The sequence below is a fragment of the Ursus arctos genome, unplaced genomic scaffold (assembly GCF_023065955.2).
Source record: "Ursus arctos isolate Adak ecotype North America unplaced genomic scaffold, UrsArc2.0 scaffold_11, whole genome shotgun sequence".
Taxonomy (NCBI): Eukaryota; Metazoa; Chordata; class Mammalia; order Carnivora; family Ursidae; genus Ursus; species Ursus arctos.
In genome coordinates, this window is record NW_026622775.1 from 45,634,205 (window position 1) to 45,656,631 (window position 22,427).

General features: G+C 36.6%; 1 long non-coding RNA gene across 2 annotated transcripts in view; it reads left to right on the top strand.

Moving 5' to 3' along the window:
- The window catches only part of LOC113255796 (uncharacterized), a 53,087-nt gene that overhangs the window by 15,386 nt on the left and 15,274 nt on the right, over positions 1 to 22,427 (top strand). Inside the window, exon 3 of one of the 2 annotated variants that reach the window (XR_003316445.3) lies at positions 21,334 to 21,375. The exons of the other annotated variant lie outside the window; for it this stretch is intronic. This is a non-coding gene — a long non-coding RNA (uncharacterized LOC113255796). The remainder of the gene's footprint in view (positions 1 to 21,333; positions 21,376 to 22,427) is intronic. 2 annotated transcript variants of the gene reach the window in all.

Genomic DNA, 22,427 nt, shown 5'->3' on the forward strand with positions numbered 1-22,427 from the left:
GAGAGAGAGACAGACAGACAGAGAGATACAGAGAGGATGGGCAGGGGGAGGGGCAGGGGGAGAGGTTGAGGGGAAGCAGACTCCCCGTTAAGAGGGGAGCCTGACACAGGGCTCAATTCCAGGACCCAGAGATCATGACCTGAGCTGAAGTTAGCCGCTTAACCAACTGAGCCACCCAGGTGCCTCATCACCTTGGATTTTTGTTTTGTTTGTTTGTATTATCTGTGGAGTGGATGGAAGACTTGAGACTAGCGTATAATGCTGTAACACATTCCTTCAGTAATTTTAAATCTTCATATCTTTCCTCACACTGTTGCTTTCTTAGGGATTGGTTTCCCGCTCTAACTTCCACAATATATTCCAATGCTATCCATAGATAGATTTCAATCTATTCATTCTCTGAATAATTGTAAATGGACCCCCTAGTTTGTGGTAGAAAATGTGGATGGAATTGTGATGACTTTGTTATTGCCTCAGCCCTCCCAAAGGGCCCTTTTGTTTTCTCATGGGGTTCTAATTGCTCTTACTAAGTCTTCAGAAAAGAACCTACTACTGTTAGCACCTCTAGCCACCTAACAGGAAAGTATTAGAGACACCAAGAGGTTTGGTTTGGTTTGGTATGGTTTGATTTGGACTGGTTTCCCGTGGGGTGTTGTGCCACAAACTGAAATTGCAATGCAAATTATATAAAACAGCTTGCATTCTAGTCCACCTGGCAGAAGACAGAAGAAAACAAGACAGGGAATTTCATGATGGAGAGGCAAGTGCTACAATGTGGGAACACACAGTGGCTATCTGGGAGTTCATAACTACAGGACCTAACCCAGGACTGAGGGTTCAGTAAAGATTTATGGAAAATATAACATCTAGGCTGATAAAGTACACATGCATTGAAGTCAATCACATCAAAGGGGCTTGAGGGCAGTGAGCTGGGTGGAGAAATCTGTTCATGCAAAGGCTCCTTGGTCAGAGAAGGTACAGAGTGTTGGGGAAAGTTAAAGATGCAAGAAACAGGGCATACTCAAACTTACCTCAATCACCAGAAATTTTTCATAGATGGAAATGGAAAGTGAAAACGTCAACAAATGTTCTTAAGTGTCACAAAACTAGATCTCATGAAAAATATATATAACATGGTTTAGAGAGAACCATTTGAACATCACAGATTTATGGAGAGGTTAACTTGTGACCATCTTGATTCTGACTCCCAAAGATACAGTGATGACAAGGGCAAATAAGGCGCCACCTCCATGGAACTCATTTTTTATTAGCTAGCAACCAAAAATAAACAAATCATACACACAGAAATTAAGTGAACAAACAAACCCACACAGAATATCAGTGGCATGCTAGAGATATAAAATGGGTGATGTAACAGTGAACGGCTAGTTACTTAAGATTGGGTGTGACTGAAGGAAAGTTGAAAACTAAATGTCAAGATGGATCCAGCCATGCTAAAACTACAAGGAAGAACAACCCAGATAAAGGGAATGGGCATGCAAAGACGTGGTGGCAGAAGTAGTCTTGGCAAGTTAGAGAGATAACAAGTAGGCCAGTGTGGTGGCCAGAAAGGTCATAGAGTACGAAGGGCCAAGGCTTTGTGGTGTAGGCAAGGAGTGTGGATTTTATTTAAGAATGATTAGAAGCCTTGAAGGGTCTTATAAAATAAACAAAATGATCTAATTTACATTTGCATAAAGATCCCTTGGCTACTGAATGGAGATTGAATTGAGAGATGAGGGATGGGGGTGTAGGAGCAGAAATTCTATTGTAATGCTATAGGTGGAAAATTATTGTGGTTTAATGAGTGGTAGTAGTGGAGAAGAAGAGAAGGGGCTTGATTTGAGACTTGTGCAGAGTGAGCTCTGGTGGGTTGGATGGAATAGGAGGAAAAGGAGCAAAAAAGTCCATAAGTTTAGATTTAGAAAGCTGGTGATTGGTGGTGACTTTACCTGGGATGGGGCAAGTGATGGAGGAGCCTAGTGTGGGATGGAGAATGAGAGACTGTGCACACAACTTTAGCTATGTGGGTATCTTGAGCTGCAGTGTGTTTAACTTGAGCTTCTATTAGCCATCGATAAGGTGTCTGTGCAGCTATTCACCCATAGTCACCTTGGAGATAGAGCTGTAGAGTCTCGTGCGTCCTGATTCTGGTGATCCAGCAACTCTGCGTCTTCTGTTGTCACATTCCTTTCAACAAGCAGATTTCAACATCTCTCTGTTCTGTTTTACGATACCTGGTTGCTCATGGCTTATTTTGTCCCATGGCTTCTCCTCAATCAATACCTTTTGGTCTAATTTCTTCTTCACTCCATACTGTCTGTTGACTCATTCTGAAAGCCCTTTTTTTAATTCTTTGAATGTAGTTTGACTAGTGATAGAATCCCATATAAAAGAACTTGTATTGGATGGAGAATTCACAAACATCAGCCTCATCAGTAGTCACCTTTATTTCAAGACTTGATCTCTGGTTTAGTCACGTGTACCCAAGGTAGTGCCATTAGATGGTGGAGTACATGGTAACCCATGGGAAGCCATTAGCTGTTATTTATTCAGAGCTATACGACGTGCGAGTGCCAATTGCTATGAACATCAGTACGGTTAAATCCTATCACCCATCTCAAAGACTCTTCCTTTTGCCCTCATGTTCCTAAGTAGAAATCACCTTCCTCACTTTCTCCTCCAAACACAATAACATTTGATTTACCATTTATGCAATGTAACACTGTAATGGAACTAATTTAGTCTCAGCTTCAGCTGAAGCCGCAAGACAATTGATTTCCAGTTTCCATATGCGATTCTGGTAGTTAGCCAGAGAGAATGCATCACACACATCAGAGAGCTACAAGTTCCCTAAGAGAAGTAAAGAAAGCTTCAAGCACCTCACAGGCCCACACTGCACAATGCCGGCTCATGATAATGTTAACTAAACAAGAACTGCTCTTTCTTCTTTCTTGCATCCTGTCCCTACCCTGTGTCAAACATTGAAAAGGTTTGAAATGACACTGTGGGGATGGGGGGGGGGCGGTCATGGGGGAAGGATCGGAAATAGAAAAGAAGCCTAATGTGGCATCTTTCTCACTAAAGGAAGCCAACCTATAACAGACCTAAACTGGTAAGGTGGAGTCATTTTATCTTTAAACAAAGATTAAAGTTTTCATTATTAATTAATAATAATGGGCATATTGATTACTCATCAAAGGATTCTTATTAATGAAAATGAGTGGGAAACTATGGTGACTTGACTTAATTTTCACCCAGTGGAAAGACAGGAACCCTGGATGAAATGTAAAGGAAGACAAAAATATAGTTTTATGACAACATCCCATGAGTCCTGTTTGTTCAACACAACAGATACATCTATTTTAGCCCTGATCATACTCAGCCTTGATTTAGTATGCTCTTGTCTCTTTATATGTGTGTGTGTATACACACGCATACATTTCTTTTTCTCCCTGTATTTTATTTATTTATTTATTTATTTATTTATTTATTTATTTATTTTTTTTTTTTTTTTTTGAGAGAGAGGTTGGGACGGGGGTGTGGAGTGCAGAGGGAGAGAAAATCTCAAGCGGATTCCCTGCCGAGCATGGAGTTCAATGCAGGCCTCAATTTCGCAACCCTGAGATCATGACCTGAGTGGAAACCAAGAGTTGGACACTTAACCAGTTGAGCCACCCAGGCACCACTTCCTTCCTATATTTTAAACTCCTTGAGAGCCTAAAGCTGCTACCATGCTTCCTATTTTTACTGAGAAAACAGAAGCAGTTAAAAGAGCTTCCACAAGCTCCCATCTCCCCAGTCTTTTCACTGAACTTCAGGTAGGCATGCCTAACCCTCCATGTCACCTATTTTGACGAAAGAATTGTATATGCTCCTTGTGAATGCTAAATCCTGAGGTTGTGCTGAAGATGCTGTCACCTCTCCCTGACTGAAGGATGCGACTTCAGCAATTCTCCTCCCCCTGCCTCATCATTTTGTCTCCTTCAGCTGGATCATTTTCATCAGGATAAAAACACGCAGTTGCTTTCTCCTTAATTCTTCTCTTATTCTCTCATGAACCCATGCCATTAAGACTCATTCTCTCTGTCAAAATTATTCTTGAAAATGTTACCAAAGAGCTTCCCATTGCTAAATGCAGAGGTCAATATTCAGTCTGCATCTTACATAAGCCGTCTAAAGCATTTGGCAGAGCTGATGACTGCCCCTCATGGAAACTCCTCCAGGATGACACATTGGTTTTCCTCCTCCCACACTCACTTCCCCATCTCAGTCTCTTTTTCCGCTTTCTCCACCACCCCAAAACCTTAAGCTTTTTTCTCTCCTAAGTATACTCCTTCCTGTGGTGATATCATGGAGTCTTAACTATTACATAAATATGTAATTCCCAAATATTGTATTTCCAGAATAATTCTAGCTCAGACTCTTTCCTCAATTCCAGGTTCATATACCCAACTGCCTACTCTACAACCCCCTTGGAAGTCTAATCATCATCTCAACATGTTCAAAATGAACCTCCTAATCTTTCCTAAAGCTTGATACACTCATGCCTTCTTCATTACTGTCAACGGCAACATCACCCTTACAGTTGCTCGGCTCTAAATTCTGGACTTATTTTTAATTTCCCTCTTTAACATGCCACACTCTTTCAGTAGACAATTTTATAGAAGGTACCCTAATCTATTACAAAGTATGACCATATCTTACCACCTTCACCCCTATCAAGCATTAACATCAACTCTCGACTGAATTATGAATAGCTACACAGGCAATCACCTACTGCTTCTACATTTTCTTCTTCTTGGTCTTTTTAAAACTTTTAGGTGAGTCAGTTAGAAGAAAGCATTCACAAACTCCTACTTCATTTTTCTTTTTTTTAAATTAACCATATTATGTCACTCCTCTGCTTAAAACTTCCAATGATTTTCCATATCGTCCAGAATGAAATTTAAAGTTCTTTTAAGTGGTCTACCTGATCTACTTTCCCCTCTTTGATATGATACTGTTCCTCTCCTTCTCTCCAACTCTGCTTTAGTTGCCTTAACCATTTTGCTTGACCCTGAATCTGGGGTACCCTCTGGCCTCAGGGCCTTTGCACTTGCTAACTACTATGCCTAAAATGATCTTCCTTCAGATATCCTCATAGCTGGCTCCTTTACCGCCTAGGTTTTTAATCCTATGCCCACCTTCTTAGAGAAGACTTCCTTGTTTACTCTATTTGGAATTGACAGGACTGCCTATCCCCTTGCCTGACTTATTTTTCTTCATAGCACTCTACCATCTAGCATGCAACACTTACTATCCTTGCTTATTGTTTATCTCTCCACTATAACATGAGCTGCATCAGAGTAGAGATTTTATGAAATGGTCATCTGAGTACCCGGTAGAAGGTTAAGCACGTGAGTGCACTCAAAGAAATATCCTAAAAAGAAATCTATTCATTCCCTTACTCCTACCCCCTTCCCATGCACATACACACAGTTACACAAATGATTCCTAGAAGAGTATTTTGCATTTAACAGGTGCCTAATGAATGATAGTTGACTTGTATATTAAAACTAACAACCTACTGGGGGATATATATTACGTACTTCCTTAATTGAATTCATATTGACATTTTGAGCAAGGTAGCAAGTCAGAATCCAAGAATGACTATGATTTGATTCCTCAGGTTTCTACCTTTCAGAAAGTATTGAAAATTGTGGGAGTTTTATATAACTTTCATAAATAATAAATCACATAGCATAAATAATAAACTATATCAAATAATGCATTCTATTCATGTCTATCTAGATTTTGTCTATTTAGGTAAGCTTTTATGTTTGATTCATTAAGAGGCAGTTTAATCATTATTGCACATCATTATGTGGCAAAACTAGGAAAATATCTACCACAAATGTTTTCTTCTGAGGGCTTGCCAAGGATTTGTAGACAGTAGATAACTATTCTTACCACATTTTCAAAGGAGCCTTAACTCCTTTGTATAGACCTACAGCAGTCAGTTCAACAAAAATATGGACAGAGAGAGAGAGAGAGAAGAATGCCTAGTACTCCTTAAAATTGAAGTTGGGAAGGAAACAAGGCAAATAATGAGTAAGATTAATCCATGTGTTCACAATCCCATTTTCTGCTTATCCCCAGAATCATAGTGCATTTTTACTCCAGAGAAGCATAGGTCTTTTACTTTCATGTCTTTAAGTTCTACTCTCTACTGATTTATTCATCTGTACAAATATGTAAAGGGATGTTCATGCATTATTAAGTCACCTCTCCTATGCTGCTTTTTTTTTTTAATGGTTAACAGGTGCCTCCTAAAGACTCAAATACCTAGTACAAAAAAATTGAAAATAAGAGTGTTTTAGGCATATTGTCAGGGAGATGATTGGAAGTTTTGTGGGAAAGATCATCTTTCAATCCTCCTTTAATCATTACCTCATATGACATTATCATTAATAAAGCAGGAAAGTGTCTTCTGTATAGCCGCAGGAGAAAAAAATAACTCATAGGAGTCAACCAGAGGGCATTCATTCATTTGTTCATTTCAGTTAATACCTGAAAGCTCTGTGGTTAAAGTGCTTTAATAATCACAAAGCATTTTTATATACTTCTTATTTAATCCTCACAGTCATCTAAGTTTTGAGGAAAACTATCTTGCATTAACAAATAAGAAAACTGAGACCCCAAGAGTTTAGGGAAATGACTAAAGTAACACAGTTATGGGTAGAATTGTTGATACACAAATTTATAGATTCTAATGCTGAAAATATTGTCCTTCCTACTATATATACCTCAGCTTAGCATTTCCGATGCACTAATATGGTGGAATAGCAAAGATGAGTAACCATGATCCCTACATTCCAACAATTTATAGATGGGTGGGGTTTTTTAATTCATAAAAAGGTATGATTTTGCAAAATCATAGTCAGAATAAGTGAAGTAAGACTATTGTGATTAGACATAGAAGAATTTCTTTACCATATAAATTTAACTGAAAAACTAACAATAAGCAAAGTAACCTTCTTAAGTACATGGAATCTGTCCCTGAAAATCATGAAGAGAAGAATATAGAATTCTTCCTGGAATGAGAGTGACATTCACATCCTGGAGTCAAAAAGCTTCCTGTGACGTTTAGAGAGACCTAGTCTTCAACAGTTCTAAGTGTATTATTAACTTACAATAGTCCCTTTCTGCAAATGCCAGACCACTTGGTATTCAGGCTCAATAACTCTTTAAGCTGCAGACCAACACTGTCTAAGATAAAGAGATGTGAAGACTCCATTAAGTAACTCAAGTGAATTCTATACCAAGTCGTCTTGCTTTTAGTTCTGAGCTGACCTCTTATCCCTTGACTAACAAGGAGACAACGTCCTTATTCTTCATCCACTTGTGGATACCAACCATAGAAATGGGTCCTTGCCTTATTTTCATTTCCTATAAGGCTGGAGAGGAGGCTTGGTTTTGTCCATCCTCTTAGAAATTGGAGCCTCCTTTCTGAACTCCAGCTGACCACTGGGATCTTATTCTCAGTTTTCACTCTTTATGGAAACTACTGCCTACCTGCCTTTGTCTTTACCTAAGGAAAGTCTGAAGGACTTTTAGCACAGGACTTGGCACACAGTAGATATTATGGATTTTGAAAGGGAATACACAACAATAAATTTTTTTTTTTTTTTTTGCTTTTTTCTGGCAGAATCAGAGAATACTTCTTGGAGAAAATGAGAAGAATAAGTAAGATTAGATGAACAGGATTTTCCTAAAACATGGGGAGACGTGCCCATTTTCTGAAGACAGTGATTAAAGTTATCTATATGAGGAAAGTATTCATACTGAAACATGGTAGAAGAGAAGAAGAAATTTGGGTACATGATGGATGGGTTGGAAATTCACTTTTCTGGACATTTGAAAATATCTGGAGTTTTCTGAGGAGAGTGATAAAAATCAGAGTGATGTCTTAGAGATGTTTCTTTGGTGACAGTTATCAGGATTTATTAGTTTAAAAAAAAACTTGAGGGAGGGAAATCAGTTAGGAACCAATTTAATTATCCTCATATTAAGTATAAGAGGTGATCTAAGGCAATGGAAATGAAATTAAAAAAAGGGGGGGAGTTATTGAAGTCTGGTGCTTCATGTAGAATCATGTTACAATGCTAAAAGAATTCAGTATAGAGATTTTTTTAATGCATAAAATTACAAAAGGCAAATCAGAAATAGGACAACAAAATTGAGATGCAAAGAAAAAATTGAAAGATATAAAGCAGAAAATGAAGACAAGAGGAAGAATAAAGATTGTGTCTGCCACATACAAGAGTGGGGAGTCAAGATACTAGTGAATTCATGCTCTGGAATCCAGGAAAGACCCACAAGTTAGAAACATCAGGTTTCTGTAAAGGATGCCATGTACAACGGGCAGACAACATGAAGAGTTGTTAAAACTTTCCTTAAGAAGCCTTTAAACCTTAGTAGCCCCTCAAATTCTATATGAGAATAAATCAGACCCTAAAATTGTCCACACCCAACAACAAACTGAGGATAATTCTCTAAAAAAACTTCGAACCCAGAGACACCAGACAAAGTCAAGGGTGCGAGGCCATACTGAAATGAAGGGAATTCCATGAAGGTTCACGCACTGAACAATGAAACCCATATAATACTTTTCTCGCTTTTCCACAGCTTTACCTACCAAGTTTCCCTCACAGGTGGAGGGCTAGGGGACTCATCTCTTTGGAATCTCAGTGGCTCAAGGGAAAACACTTGACATTTGGGGAGAGAGAGTGTCCTTGATAAAAACAACTGGATTCCTGTCTATCCTAGAGGAAAGCTCACTGGTCAATAAGCCTTGAAATTGTACACAAAGTTTCTAATCTATTTTTAGGGCTCTACTTTTAACCATCAAATATCAGCCAAGGATTAGGAAAGCCATGCCACGGGGCGCCTGGGTGGCGCAGTCGTTAAAGCGTCTGCCTTCGGCTCAGGGCGTGATCCTGGCGATCCGGGATCGAGTCCCACATCAGGCTCTTCCGCTGTGAGCCTGCTTCTTCCTCTCCCACTCCCCCTGCTGTGTTCCCTCTCTCGCTGGCTGTCTCTCTGTCACATAAATAAATAAAATCTTTAAAAAAAAAAAAAAAAAAAAAAGGAAAGCCATGCCACTTACTAGAAATAAAGAGGACAAAGAGAATAAGCAAGGTAGAAGAGAAAAAGCAACCCCGGAAATAGGAGAAAGCATTCAAGAAACCCTATGATCAATAGCCTTAAACAGATATATACATATATAATATATATAGGTTTATAATACAATCCATAAACTAACAATACTAAGAAGACTATGTTAAAATAAGACGGAAGATTTCAAACAGTAAAAAGTCTTAGATATTAAAAATATAGTAGCAGAGGGGTGCCTTGGTGGCTCAGTCGTTCAACGTCTGCCTTCAGCTCAGGTCATGATCCCAGCATTCTGGGATCGAGCCCCGCATCGGGCTCCCTGCTCAGGGGGGAGCCTGCTTCTCCCTCTCCCACTCCCCCTGCTTGTGTTCCGTCTCTCGCTGCCTCTTTCTCTGTCAAATAAATAAATAAAATCTCTAAAATATATATATAGTGGCAGAAACAAAATTAAATAGAATGGTTGGACTATAAAGATGAAGGAGTCTCCAGAAGGTATAACCAAAAGGCAAAATGGAAGATAAACAAGACAGATAAAATTTTAGAGGTTTAATCTTAAAGTTCAGACACTCAAGTAATAGGATCCCAGAAAAAGACAAAAGAAAATTTGAAAGAAAAGAAATCATACAGAAAGAAATAAGAAAACACCCAGGACTGAAATGTCTGGATTTACAGATCAGTGTTGATTAGTACCCACTTCAATGAATGAAAAGCTTTTCACAGCAAAGCACAGTATTGCAGAATTTCAGGGAAGTGAGATACAGATTAAAAACAGGCAGTCAGAATAGTCTCAGACTTCTCAACAGCAACTTTGAAGCTGAAAAGAAAATGGAATCATGCCTTCAATGTTCTGTGAAAAACAATTTTCCATCTAGATTTTGAACTCACATGGTCGATCATCAAATGAGAAAGTAGACTAAGGGCTTTTTCATATAGCCAAGCTCTAAAACTATCTGCCATACACTTCTCAAGAAACTACAGCAAGACTGACTTCATTAAAATGAAAGAATAATCAAGAAGCGGGAAACTTGGAATTCCAGTAGCAGGTTTACAAGAGGAGAGAAGTACCAGAAACTGCCACAGCCATGGAGAAGGGGAGCCCAGAACTGCTGCACAGCTGTCTAGATCAGTTCTTACGGAAGGGTTCCAGGAAGGAAGGCTCTAAGAATAAAACAAAAATTGATTAATCACCTGATAGGTTTCATATGTCGAGGAAGGAGTTACTTTTCTCTCCGAGTGTTTGTAGGTGAAACATAGTAATAGGTACAGAAAAAAATTTAATAAATGAAAATAAAACAAGTACTAATTCCTGGGAAAACTGAAAGTTACACAGTAAAGAACTCATACTCATAACATACTTATGTGACTCCTGTTTAAGTAACTTTTATTTAAAGGCAGTAAGGAAAATGCTGAATGTTTATTTAACCCAAACTAAAATAATGACATTAAGATGTTCAGAAAGGAATGAGAAGGGAAGGTTGTTAATATCGTAAAGAAATAAATTCTTATTTTTCAAGGAAGGAAGTAAAAAGTTACTATGTAACAAAATAGAATATTGCAAAAAATAGCATATACCCATTTTTTAGGATACATGATGGTGAATCTCGGAAAAAAAGCAGGTAAAAGGTATAAGACCATCTGCCTCTTAGAACAGAAATCAAGGATGGGAAAGAAATGTAGATATGGCCCACTACTTTTTATTGCAGGCTTTGTAGAACTCTTGATTTTAATTGACTTGACTGAAAAATTTTTAAGAAAGGTGTAGATGTTATTGTAAAAAATAATCAATGGATCAATGGAATGGAACAGAATGACCAGATTTTGGAGCAAAGAAGAATAATCTTTTTAAACCATGATTTCATACGTGGATGACTGAAGATAATTTTGGAAAGAATCATGTAGGAGAAGAAATCTGAAATTAGCCAGGGAATAGGAAGTTTAGTGTGGTAGGAAGAATGCTGTACTGACTGGCAGTTACTCCCAATTAATGTGTGAGCTTGGGCAAGTAAGTTTGCTTCTGTAGCCTCAGATTTTTAACCTAAAAGGGGGCTGAACTCAGTGATCACTACCATCCTCCCAATTTGTTTGAGAGGAACTTAATTTTACACTTGTGTTGGAGGTGTCAGTGAAGCAGGCGACCTGTGTGCAGGAGACTACTAGAAATGCAGAAGGGGAATGAGAAAAGCAGTCAGGGAGATAATTCTCAAGGCTTGAGAGAGTAAGAACATAGAGATAGAAATGGAAAGACAGAGAACAAAACCTTAAGAGATGGCCACTTTCAGGCAGGAAAGAAAAGGAGGTAAAAAGTGAATCATAGATGAATATTTCGAAGAGGAAAACTAGAAACATGGAGGTGTAAATTTCAGAAAATAGAACAGAAGGATAATTTCAGCTACTCATCCATTCGGCTTTAAAATAGTATGAAGACTTTGGTGGTATTATGAATTCAACAATGACCTCTGAACTTAAACTAGTAGGAAAATTTTGGTAGACCAAATTAAAATAAAAGTTCTAGAATTCATAAAGATAAGCTTTGTTTCCCTTTTTCATTCAGTAATTTTAGGCATCACATTATAGATGTTACCATTTGGAGCATCTGTGTGAATAAAGGTGGGCTTTTTATTTATCACCTTTAGAGATGTGGCAGTGATTGAAATCTTGCCTGAGACCATGAATTTTTCATAATAGCCAAGCGGCTATTCAGCCTAGCACTCTAAATCTATAAACCTCAGCTGTGATCCAAGCAAGGTTAAATGGAAATAATACTGGACAATATTTCACCAAGCCTTATCATGCGTGCACATGCCACTTTCTTTCATTTCTTTTTCATGCATAATTATTCATCCATACAGCAAAAGCAAATCAGTTACACAAAAATACAAATTCACTTTTCACATACAAGTGGTAAAGCCCTTTCTGAATTTTACTGTCTTCACTTTTACATGCTATTTTATTTTATACTTTAAATTTTATATTTTATATGACTGAGGATATCATGATTATTATCATATGAAATCTGTTTTTAATGTCAACATGACACACAATTTTATATATATATATAGAAATACACACACACCTTTATAAGGACTTCTCAATTTCAGCCGTATTATACATCCTTCATTTATAATTTTGTTTGGTTATTTATATAAATGTTACTAACATCCTTGTAAAAATACTTGGACTTCGTTTATATTTTTTGGTTATTTTCTTAGGTAATTATTGTATCTACCATGGTACTATTTGGTATAAAATGTGAAAATTTTGTATAAGTCCATTAAGTATTTTTATATTGCCTCCATCCCTTGAGATAGTATGTCAAATTATGCTTCTGTTATTTTAATAAACTGGAATATTATTTCTCTTTTCAACAATTTTGTCAGTTATGGGTGAGTAATCCCTCTAATTTATTCTTTGGACCAGTGGAGTTAACCTAAAGGCAAGGTAGATGTTTTGCCTGTAAGTTGGAAATCTTTAAAGGTTGGCTTCCCATAAATACTTAATTCAACACAATAATTACATTAATTGGATATAGATTAAGTAGATTTAAGCAGAAAAAGAAGTGCAGTATGAGTCAGTAGAGGGCAGCAAAGATCAGAGAAAAGACATGAATTCAAGTGCTGATTCTTAATCCAGGAAAAAAAAAGACTGAAAGTTCTAGAGAGAGCAAAGGACCACTGCTTTCCCTAGATGTTTCTGTGGATCTTAAAGTCTTGGTCTTGCATCATCTTGGAATAACAAGCTCCACTAGGCTGCCATGTTTTGGAGAGTTGACTGCCACTTTCATTTGGTTATCAGCGGGCAAGGAACATACTCAGGCATTCTCAGGAAATGAAACTCTATACTTTTATGGGTATTTTCCCAACAAATATGGTTGTTCCAATTTTTTAATGAAATAGTTATGAAATAGGCCAATTGAGAATTTCTGTGGGATTTCTGCTTCTTCAGAGATACTAGATATTTCCTAATGATTTTTGTTTCCCCATCTAGAACAGTAAAAATGAAACAGATTTATATCTCTAAATATAGAGTTATTTTCTGGGTCTTTAAGAAAAACACACGTGTTTATAAAGGTAAAAAATGGGGGCACCTGGGTGGCACAGTCAGCTGAGCATCTGATTCTTGGTTTCAGCTTAGCCAGTGATCCTGAGATCCAGCCTCGCCCGCGCTGTGCGCTCAGCTCGGGGTCTGCTTGAGAGTCTCTCTCCCTCTGCCCCTCCACTGCCCCACCTCTAAAATAGATAAATAAATATTTAAAAAATAATAATAATAAAAGGCAAAAAATAGCATAATTTTAGTATCTATTACTACTAATAGAAAATATTTTAAAGTATTTTTTATCTTTTACATATATTAATAGGAAAATCCAATAATAATCTACCTTTTCCTTTTTTAATTCTCAATTTGCTGTATATACATATTCACAGATTTATTGCATGAATATCCTCTCAACATCAGAAGGGGATTCTGAAGTTATAACAAATTTTGCTTGTGAGTGATAAACCCTACTCTCATTCTACATTTTGAAATCCATATTAAGATACATTGGTAGCCCTAATGTTTTAGTATTATATCAGTATTTATTCTAGTGGGTTTTAAGATCCCAGAAAATGTCAAATTTCATAGGTGTTTCTTTGGAAAATAAAACACAAAGAGTAACCGAACACTAGGGTCATCAATTAACAAAATAAAATCGTGTTTGTTTTATAATGTCACCCTTCTAATATTGACTTTGGCTGTGTAATATTGACTTCGCTTAGTGCCTATTGGACATCCTGGCAATATTGTAGCTTCTTTCCTTGGAATTTAAAAATTAAAGGAGAAACAAAAAGTACTTATCATACAAGTAGATGTGTTTGAGGCCTAGAACTGGCTGGGCCATTTGGAAATTAAGAAACATATAAAAATTTAAAAATAAAAACCTCAGGATATCATTACAGGCTTTCCATTTATTCACGAGGGGATAGAAATAATATTGGCTTGAAGACTTCTTTTTTTTTTTTTTTTTTAAGATTTATTTATTTGAGAGACAGAAAGAAAGCGTGCACATGAGCAGGGGAACAGCAGCGGGAGTGTAGGCAGAGGAAAAGGAAGAGATTCCTCGGAGTGTGGAGCCTGATGCTGGGCTCAATTCCGGGAACCTGAGACCATAACCTGAGCTGTAATCAAGAGTTGGAAGCTTAACTGACTGAGCCACCCAGGCGCCCGATGAAGGCTTCTTAAATAAGACATAGCCTAGAGCACAGAGACTGTTTCTTCCCCTCATGTTCCCAAATGACCAATCACCAAGCCCCGCTACTTTTATTTTATAACCATTTCTTGAGTCTGACCTCACCTTAAAGAGCCCTGATTATGTCACTTATAGTAACTATGGTCACCTGTAGTGACTTCCTAGCAGTCCCCTTGAATATGCTATCTATATTGTTGGCAGAATGCTAACACAGATACCATTTTTAAATACTACTTAAACACCTGTAATAAATCTCCATTCATCTACAGAACACCGTCCTAATGCCTTAATATGGCATATAAGATCGCTGTTATTTTTCCATTTGAAGTGTATTCCCATTTATTGACCAAAAAGAACTCAATGGCCAATATTTCTGTGTTTAGACAGTGTCAGTAACAAAGCCAGAATTATTATGGGGAGTTATATCAAAGAATTTAAAGTCAGAAAATTAAATATATATATATATATATATATATATATATATATACACACACACATATATATATGAGTTTAATATATGCCTTAGCATCAGAGGACAACCTAGTAAAAAAAAAATAAAGCAGAGTAGACAGTGGTCATGACAAAAACTGATGAGGAAAACATTGTCCAAGTTTTTGCCAGAAGCAATATAAAGAAAGGAACTGTACCGGAGATTTGTACGGTTAACTACAACCATACTGCCCCAAAACAGTATTTCTGTCTCTTAGCTACATTCCTTTTTTCTCACATTTCCTTTTCAAAAAACAATCATCAGCTCTGAAAAAACTAATTCCTTGAGACTTTTATAAACAATGAACAGTCATGGTTGGGCATTTCCTCTGAAGAAAAGATGAGAACCAAAACAAAGACGCTTTCATCTTCTGTTTGCGCTTGGTAAACTAGCAGTATTAGTTAGAAAAGATCTATCATTTGTTTATTCATCTCCTCATGTGTCCAAGCACCCACAGAAAGTGTTTACAGAACAAAACAGCTCCTTTCGTTCTCCAGAAAATCAAGCTATTGCAACCGGTAGGATTAATTAAAACAGCATGAGTGTGGAAGAAAAAGCAGCTTGTTAGCCAGGAAAGAGACAGGCCAAATAAGCCAATCTTTCATTAAATCTTAAAAATGATAAAGGTACTTGTCTCTCAATGGATCCTGGACTTCTGAATACATTTTTTTCAACCTTTCTTGATTTTCACTTTGCATGAAAGAATATTCCTAACGATAGAATGGCTTTTAGTTGGTACAACTGCAAAGAACATTTCCTTTCTGTTATTTTATGCATTTTAAATATTTAACTGGGCAAAGTTAGTTCTCTCTTTCAGTTTGATCATTTGGTATCATATGTGTCTATTTGACCCATGACACATGCAAAAAAACACAACAACAACTAATTTTGAATAAATTTCACATAATTCTAAAAGATACTAAAATGAATCAGTAAATAATATCAAAATTAATCAATGTCTGGGGCACCTGGGTGGCTCAGTCAGTTAAGCATCTGTCTTTGGCTCAGGTCACGCTCCCAGGATCCTGGCATTGAGCCCCACATTGGGCTCCCTGCCTGGTGGGGAGCCTGCCTCTTCCTCTCCTGCTCCCCCCACTTGTGCTCTCTCTCTGTCAAATAGATAAATAAAATCTTTTAAAAAAATTAATCAATGTAAAAAAGCCCCTGTACTAAAGTACAAAACATGATAAAGAAAATACTTGATGAGGTACTAGACTTCAATAATTTAAATATAGTTAGTATGAAAAGAAATGAGCATGTGAAAAATCAAGTAACACTACAAAACCCCAATATAAAATGTCATAAAACAGTGGAACTTAGATGATAGAAATCCTGTTCCTATTGAAAATTACTACTGAACTCTTGAGTTGAGACCCATGCCATGAACAGACTTTGTCTCTCCTTGATATTTAATTTATTCATTCAATACAGTAATCTCAGCACTTGATTATACTTATTTCCATTGAAAATGCTATCATTTTCCCTCTCTTCTATTGAACATGAGATGACTGCATTCACTTTCCTTAATAAGTAGGTACATAGTTATAAACTCCTTATGGTTTCCTCATTTTTATTAAGAATCCTTAACTCTTTATGGCTCCCTAGCTTATTAATTTTCAATTTTTATCACTAAAACTCACAATTAATGAATCTGAGTCCATGTTAGATGATTTTCGGGAGGATTTGAGGAAACGGGTGTTTGCTGTGGATTAGATGCTAACAGGAAGCAGGAGTAATTCTTTGATTATTTATTAATTTATTTATTTATTGAGATATGATCGTCTATCCTCATACATTTATCTGGAAGGAAGACTGGACTGAAACTGAATCTGTAAGTGGAGAAGCAGCGGCAGGTACTCCTCTTAGGGACCAGAGAACGGTTTGCTCTTTGGCAGCTTAGGTAGCGTTTATGTTTTTTCAACGCTCAGATATGATTACTAGGGATCTTGCTTTTGTCTTGATTTATCCTGGTCACAGAGGGGTTTTGCCTGATGCACCAGCATAGCTGATAGCACCTGGCCAGTCCCAGAGGTCATGGGCTGCTTTCTTTTTCTCCATTTTCCCTTTAGGCTATGTGAGGTTTGTCTTTCTTTCTTTCTTTTTTTTTTTTTTTTAGATTTTATTTATTTATTTATTTATTTTTTTTTTTTTATTTATTTGACAGAGAGAGACAGCCAGCGAGAGAGGGAACACAAGCAGGGGGAGTGGGAGAGGAGGAAGAAGCAAGCTCCCAGCGGAGGAGCCTGATGTGGGGCTTGATCCCAGAACGCTGGGATCACACCCTGAGCCAAAGGCAGATGCTTAACAACTGTGCCACCCAGGCGCCCCTATGTGAGGTTTTTCTGATCAGGGTTTTTTTTTTTCCCCCTGGAAAATTTAGTAATCATAGTCGGACTAAGATGAGTTACTTGCTCTTTCTGTTGCAGGAGGAGTTGTTCAACACTCTTGTGTGACCGTTGCTGCGTAGTAACATTTGAAATGGGTCAGAATACACCCGCCGACTGTAGTACAGGCGATTATTAGATACAAAATGATCATCAGTCTTGACAGAAATCTTGAGGCCAGGATTCTAGATTTTAAAGCCCAGGGAATAGAGCCACTTGTGTTTGTTTTAGAAAGTGAGGTAACTTCTTTTTCTTAGGTGAGTCATGGGTTCACGTGTTTTTCTTGTAGTATAAAGATGCAGCCAGAGCTTTTCCTGCAGTATAAATCTGCCTTAATTAAGAGAAAAGTGAGGATGATATAAATTGTCCACGACCCTTGCTAACGAATTTAGACTAGTTTGGAAGGCTTGCAGAGTAGATGTTGTATTATTTATGGTTTTTGCTACAAAGTCAAGTTTTGCATCATTTTGCCAGTTGTATTATCTCAAATGTGAACATTGCAGCTCATATATGCCTGAAGGAGTCATTACCCTTCTGAGAGTTTTTTAAAGAAGCATGTATGTACCTTCTTTTGGAGGTTTATGAGCACCCCCCTCCCAGGGAAACATAATCTGATACATGACAGTCTTCAACATCTAAAAGTCTCTAACGATGATTCTGAAATACAATAGAGAAGAGAGCATGTGTAAGGCCCAATGAAGTCACTTAGGGGAGAATGTAGCTAGAGAGGAAAAAAGGACCCAAGGACACTACAACATTTGAAAGTCAGGTAAAAAGGAAGGAACATCAAAGTACATAGAAAGAAAGTTCCTGGTGACTTGAATTTTTAAAAATCTGGAGAATATGATGTCAAAGAGGCCATAAGAGGGAAGATTTTCAAGGAGGATAGATTCGGCATATGGTCAATTGATGTTGGAAATCAAAATAAAGAAAGAGAGGATGACCACTGGGTTGTATAAAAGAGAGGCCAGGGTTATCTTGACAAGAAACATTCAGTGACTGGGAGGGACAAAAACCATTTGAGTAAAACAGTGATTGGAACAATAATCAGCTGGAAAGTATAATTCTTAAAAATTCCAAGTTGCATCAAATTATGAACAAGACTAACAAAAATTCCACAAAATCTATGTTAATAAAATATTAAATAAAACTACCAAAATTATAAGAGAAATTAAACAAGCTGAAATTTCTATTGTGTTTGTTCTTTGATGAAATGATGTATCATAAATAAACCCATTTTCCCTAAGATAATTTATTCATTTAACTTGGTCCTAATAAATTTATTCCAGAATTGTTCATGAAATTTTGCAAGTTGATTCTAATGTCTATATAGAAAAAAATTAGCTCAGTTGGTTAAACATCTGCCTTCAACTCAGGTCATGTCCCAGAGTCCTGGGATTGAGCCCTGGTTCTGGCTCCTGCTCAGTGGGGAGTCTGTTCCTCCCTTTCCCTCCACCTCTCCATCCCCTTGTGCTTTCTTTCTCTCTCAAATAAATAAATAAAATCTTAGAAAAAGAAAAGAAAAAAGTTAACTTGCAACAACATCCAGGAAAATCTGAGGCGGAAGAGTAATGAACATAGATTGGTCATACGAGATAATAAAATATGTTATAAAACAACAGGAAATATTAGCACTGGCCACAGATAGTCGATACATAGTCTTAAATATATATGAATTGTTTTTTACTGGTGAAAGTAGCATTCTAAGTCAGTGAGGTAAGGGAGCAGAGTAGGTGTTGATTAAATGTTGCTAGGGTGGGGGTGCCTAGGTGGCACAATCAGTTAACCAACCGACTCTTGGTTTTGGCTCAGGTCATGATCTCAGGATCATAAGATCAAGCCCCATGTCAGGCTTTCCGCTCAGCTCGGAGTCTGCTTGGGACTCACAGTCTCTCTCTGCTTCTGTCACATGCTCCTCTGTGCCCATGCTCTCTCTCTCTTTCTCTCTCTCTCCAATAAATAAATCTTTCTAAAAATTGGTGTTAGGATAATTGGATAGAATCTGGAGAAAATAAATGAGCTAGATTCCTTCTTTCAATCTTTACACTAAATAAATTTCAGAAAAGCCAATTTTTATAAGTAAAAAATTTAAACCACAAAATATGGAAGAAAAACACTGAAAAATTCTTTTATTCTCTATTTTAAGATAAAGAATTTATTTTAATTAAAAAAAGAATTTATTTTAATTTAAAAAATTAAAAGGTTTTCCATAGCAAGAAAAATTTAAAAACAATAAATTATAACTCAGTAACTTAGATTTTTAAGTAACACATATTCTAATAAGCTAATTCTCTTTATGTATGTACTGTCCATACAAATCAGTTGGAAAATTATCAGCAACCCACATTTTAAAAATGTGTACACATGAATTCACAGAAAAAAAGAAATAAAATTTTGAAGATCTCAACCTCAATCATAACAAAATGAATGTACATTAGAATTTACACTCTGACTGCATAACTGAAGCTTTATATCCACTGAACAACTCTTGTCTGCTTACAAATATGGTACCTACGATTAACGGTACCGTATTACGCGCTTCAAAATTTAAGAGGGTAAGTCTGATGTTATGAGTTATTACCACAGAAAAGAGGGGGATGAATACAAGGAAACTTCGGGAGATGTTGGATAGGTCTATTACCTTGATTGTGGTGATGGACTCCAGGTGTTTGTATATATCCAAACTCACGAAATTATACAGGCTAAATGTGAGCAGTTCTCTGTATATCAGTTATACCTCAATAAAACTGTTGTTAAAAATTACATTTGGCTATCAAGTTTTCAATTAATGCTCTTGGCGAAAAGCAAACTTTCCTAATACATTGAGTTAGGGAAGGCATGGGAAAAAAGTCTCTCTCATACAGCATTGGTACAAACATGCATTACAACCCCGGGGAAGGCAATTTCACAACATCTATCAAAACTGTAAATAAACACACCCTTTATTTGATAATTCCACTTTTAAGACTTTATGCTATAAACATATGCCATAAAATATAATTACAAAGATTTTCAGAGTGGCATTTATGGGAGATAGCAAGCCATGAATTTGTTAAAAGGAATGAGGCATAACCACATACATTTTCCATGAAAGACTTCCTTGATAAATCCTTAAGTGGAAAAGCAAAGTGTGCTATACTTTGTGCAAAATAACAAAAATAAAATCACTTCAAGAAAGAAAAACCTGAGCATTGGAGATCAATGATAGAAAAATTGCTTACTTTGTACTGCCTAACATTTAGTACAATTTGGATCTTTACTATAGTCATGTGTTGCTTTCTCAAAAAATTACATTAAAAACATTTTTGAGGAAGACAAAAAATCCATGGTAGGTAATAATTTGATGGCAAAGGGTAGAAAAAATTAACTGTAGTTTGTTGAGACAGATACAGAGAAACTAGATTAATATGGGTCAAAGTTTTGTTTTTGTTGTGATCATCGTTGCTTTTTAAAAACAAAGAGTTTTTAAAAGGTCTATTATAGACCCATCCATCTAAACCTGAGGGTCTGATTGTATACCCATGAGAATGAACCAGTTGGGTGGGAAGGAAGGGTGTTCACACAGAGACAGAATACAAGTCCTTGAGAAGACGCAAGGGATTTAATTCAAGTGAATAGAAGAGTCCACCCGTGATCACATCGGGGGTGCTTCCATTTTAACAAGTAGAATGAAAAAAGTTGTTAGATTTGTATGTATCAAAGTGACGTACTCTGGTGGAGATATTGGCCTGGTTGGAGCAAAGAGACATCTCCCATTTTAACAGGTAGAAGGCTGAATTAGGGATACAAATCCCAGCTAAGCTTTTATATCTTTAGACGAGCAGAAGGAGAGCCTGCATCTAATCAATCCATGAGTTGGAAACTAAATCATCGTCTGACAGTGAGTCTCACTGGAGATGGTGGGAGAATGTTGTGGAAAGAAGATAGAGGGTCACGTACCAGTCTCCGATCATGGGAGATGGAGTGGGACTATCAGACGGGTTGAGAGCGTTTTGAGGATTGTAGTTAAGTTAGAGAGAAATGATAGTTATTACAAGGAATGAAGAGGATAATAATGGAGATTAATCTGTTTACAGGGGAGTCTGATGATTCACCTTGCAATCTAAACTAGGCTAAAGGTAAGTGAAGATGGGGGTGAGGAGGCCAAAACAATGTAGATGTAGGATAAGTGGATTTAGGATCTGAATTAATTCAAATAGCTGTCCTGGGGATTAGTAGAGAAATGGAACCAGAAGGCTAAAAAGTGGGGCTAGAGTGGGATGTTTGAAATAGAGATCTTAGTGATAGCAGAATACAGAGTAGGACCACAAAAGTGGGTGGCTGCTGTGGATCTGGGGAAAAGACTGGAAACAAAGGATTTTTCTATTCCTCATTTTCTAAGAGATTTGACAAGTAGTAGGTATTCACTCTTATCAAATACATTTTTAGCCTCTTTTGAAATAGCTCTTTTTTTATTGAACGTATATACATATACATATTATTATATATAATAACTTATGTTGCTACTTTTTAATATTATTAATATTGTCTTAAATATAAACATATACACATTGTATATAATATCTTACATGTATTATATATAAATATTATATATGAATATATACATATTATATATAATATCTTATGTTGCTACTTTTTAACTATCTTCTTGTGGAAAAAAAATACTTGAAAATAGTGATGACTTTCTTAACAGTCTGTTTTATATAGTTTGCTAGGATCTTATTTTGAATTTTCACATTTACAATCATAAAAATGATTATACGTTCAGAACAATATCGTCTTCAGAGGCTGAATTGGATAATTTTCTATCCTTTTCTATACTCCTGACCACGTGATTTGGCATGGAAATGTTAAATCTGTTCCTTGTAAATTTGTAATAAATCATCTGTTTTTATTTAAAGTTTTATGTGGAAATAATATTTCAATATGCATTTTTTCATTTTACTTCCTATTTCTTGGCATACTTTAGAAGTTTGTTATTGCCCACAAGATCATTTATTCCATAGAAATTTTTAGATGTATTAGCATTGGGGCGTATACAGCATTATTTTATAATTTTAATATCCTACTTATATGTTTTGTATTCCTTCCCTCTCATGAAAAATTTGTATTTCATGATTACAGTTTCCAGAAATTTAACATTCCATTTTTTCCCAAAGAATTAACTCAT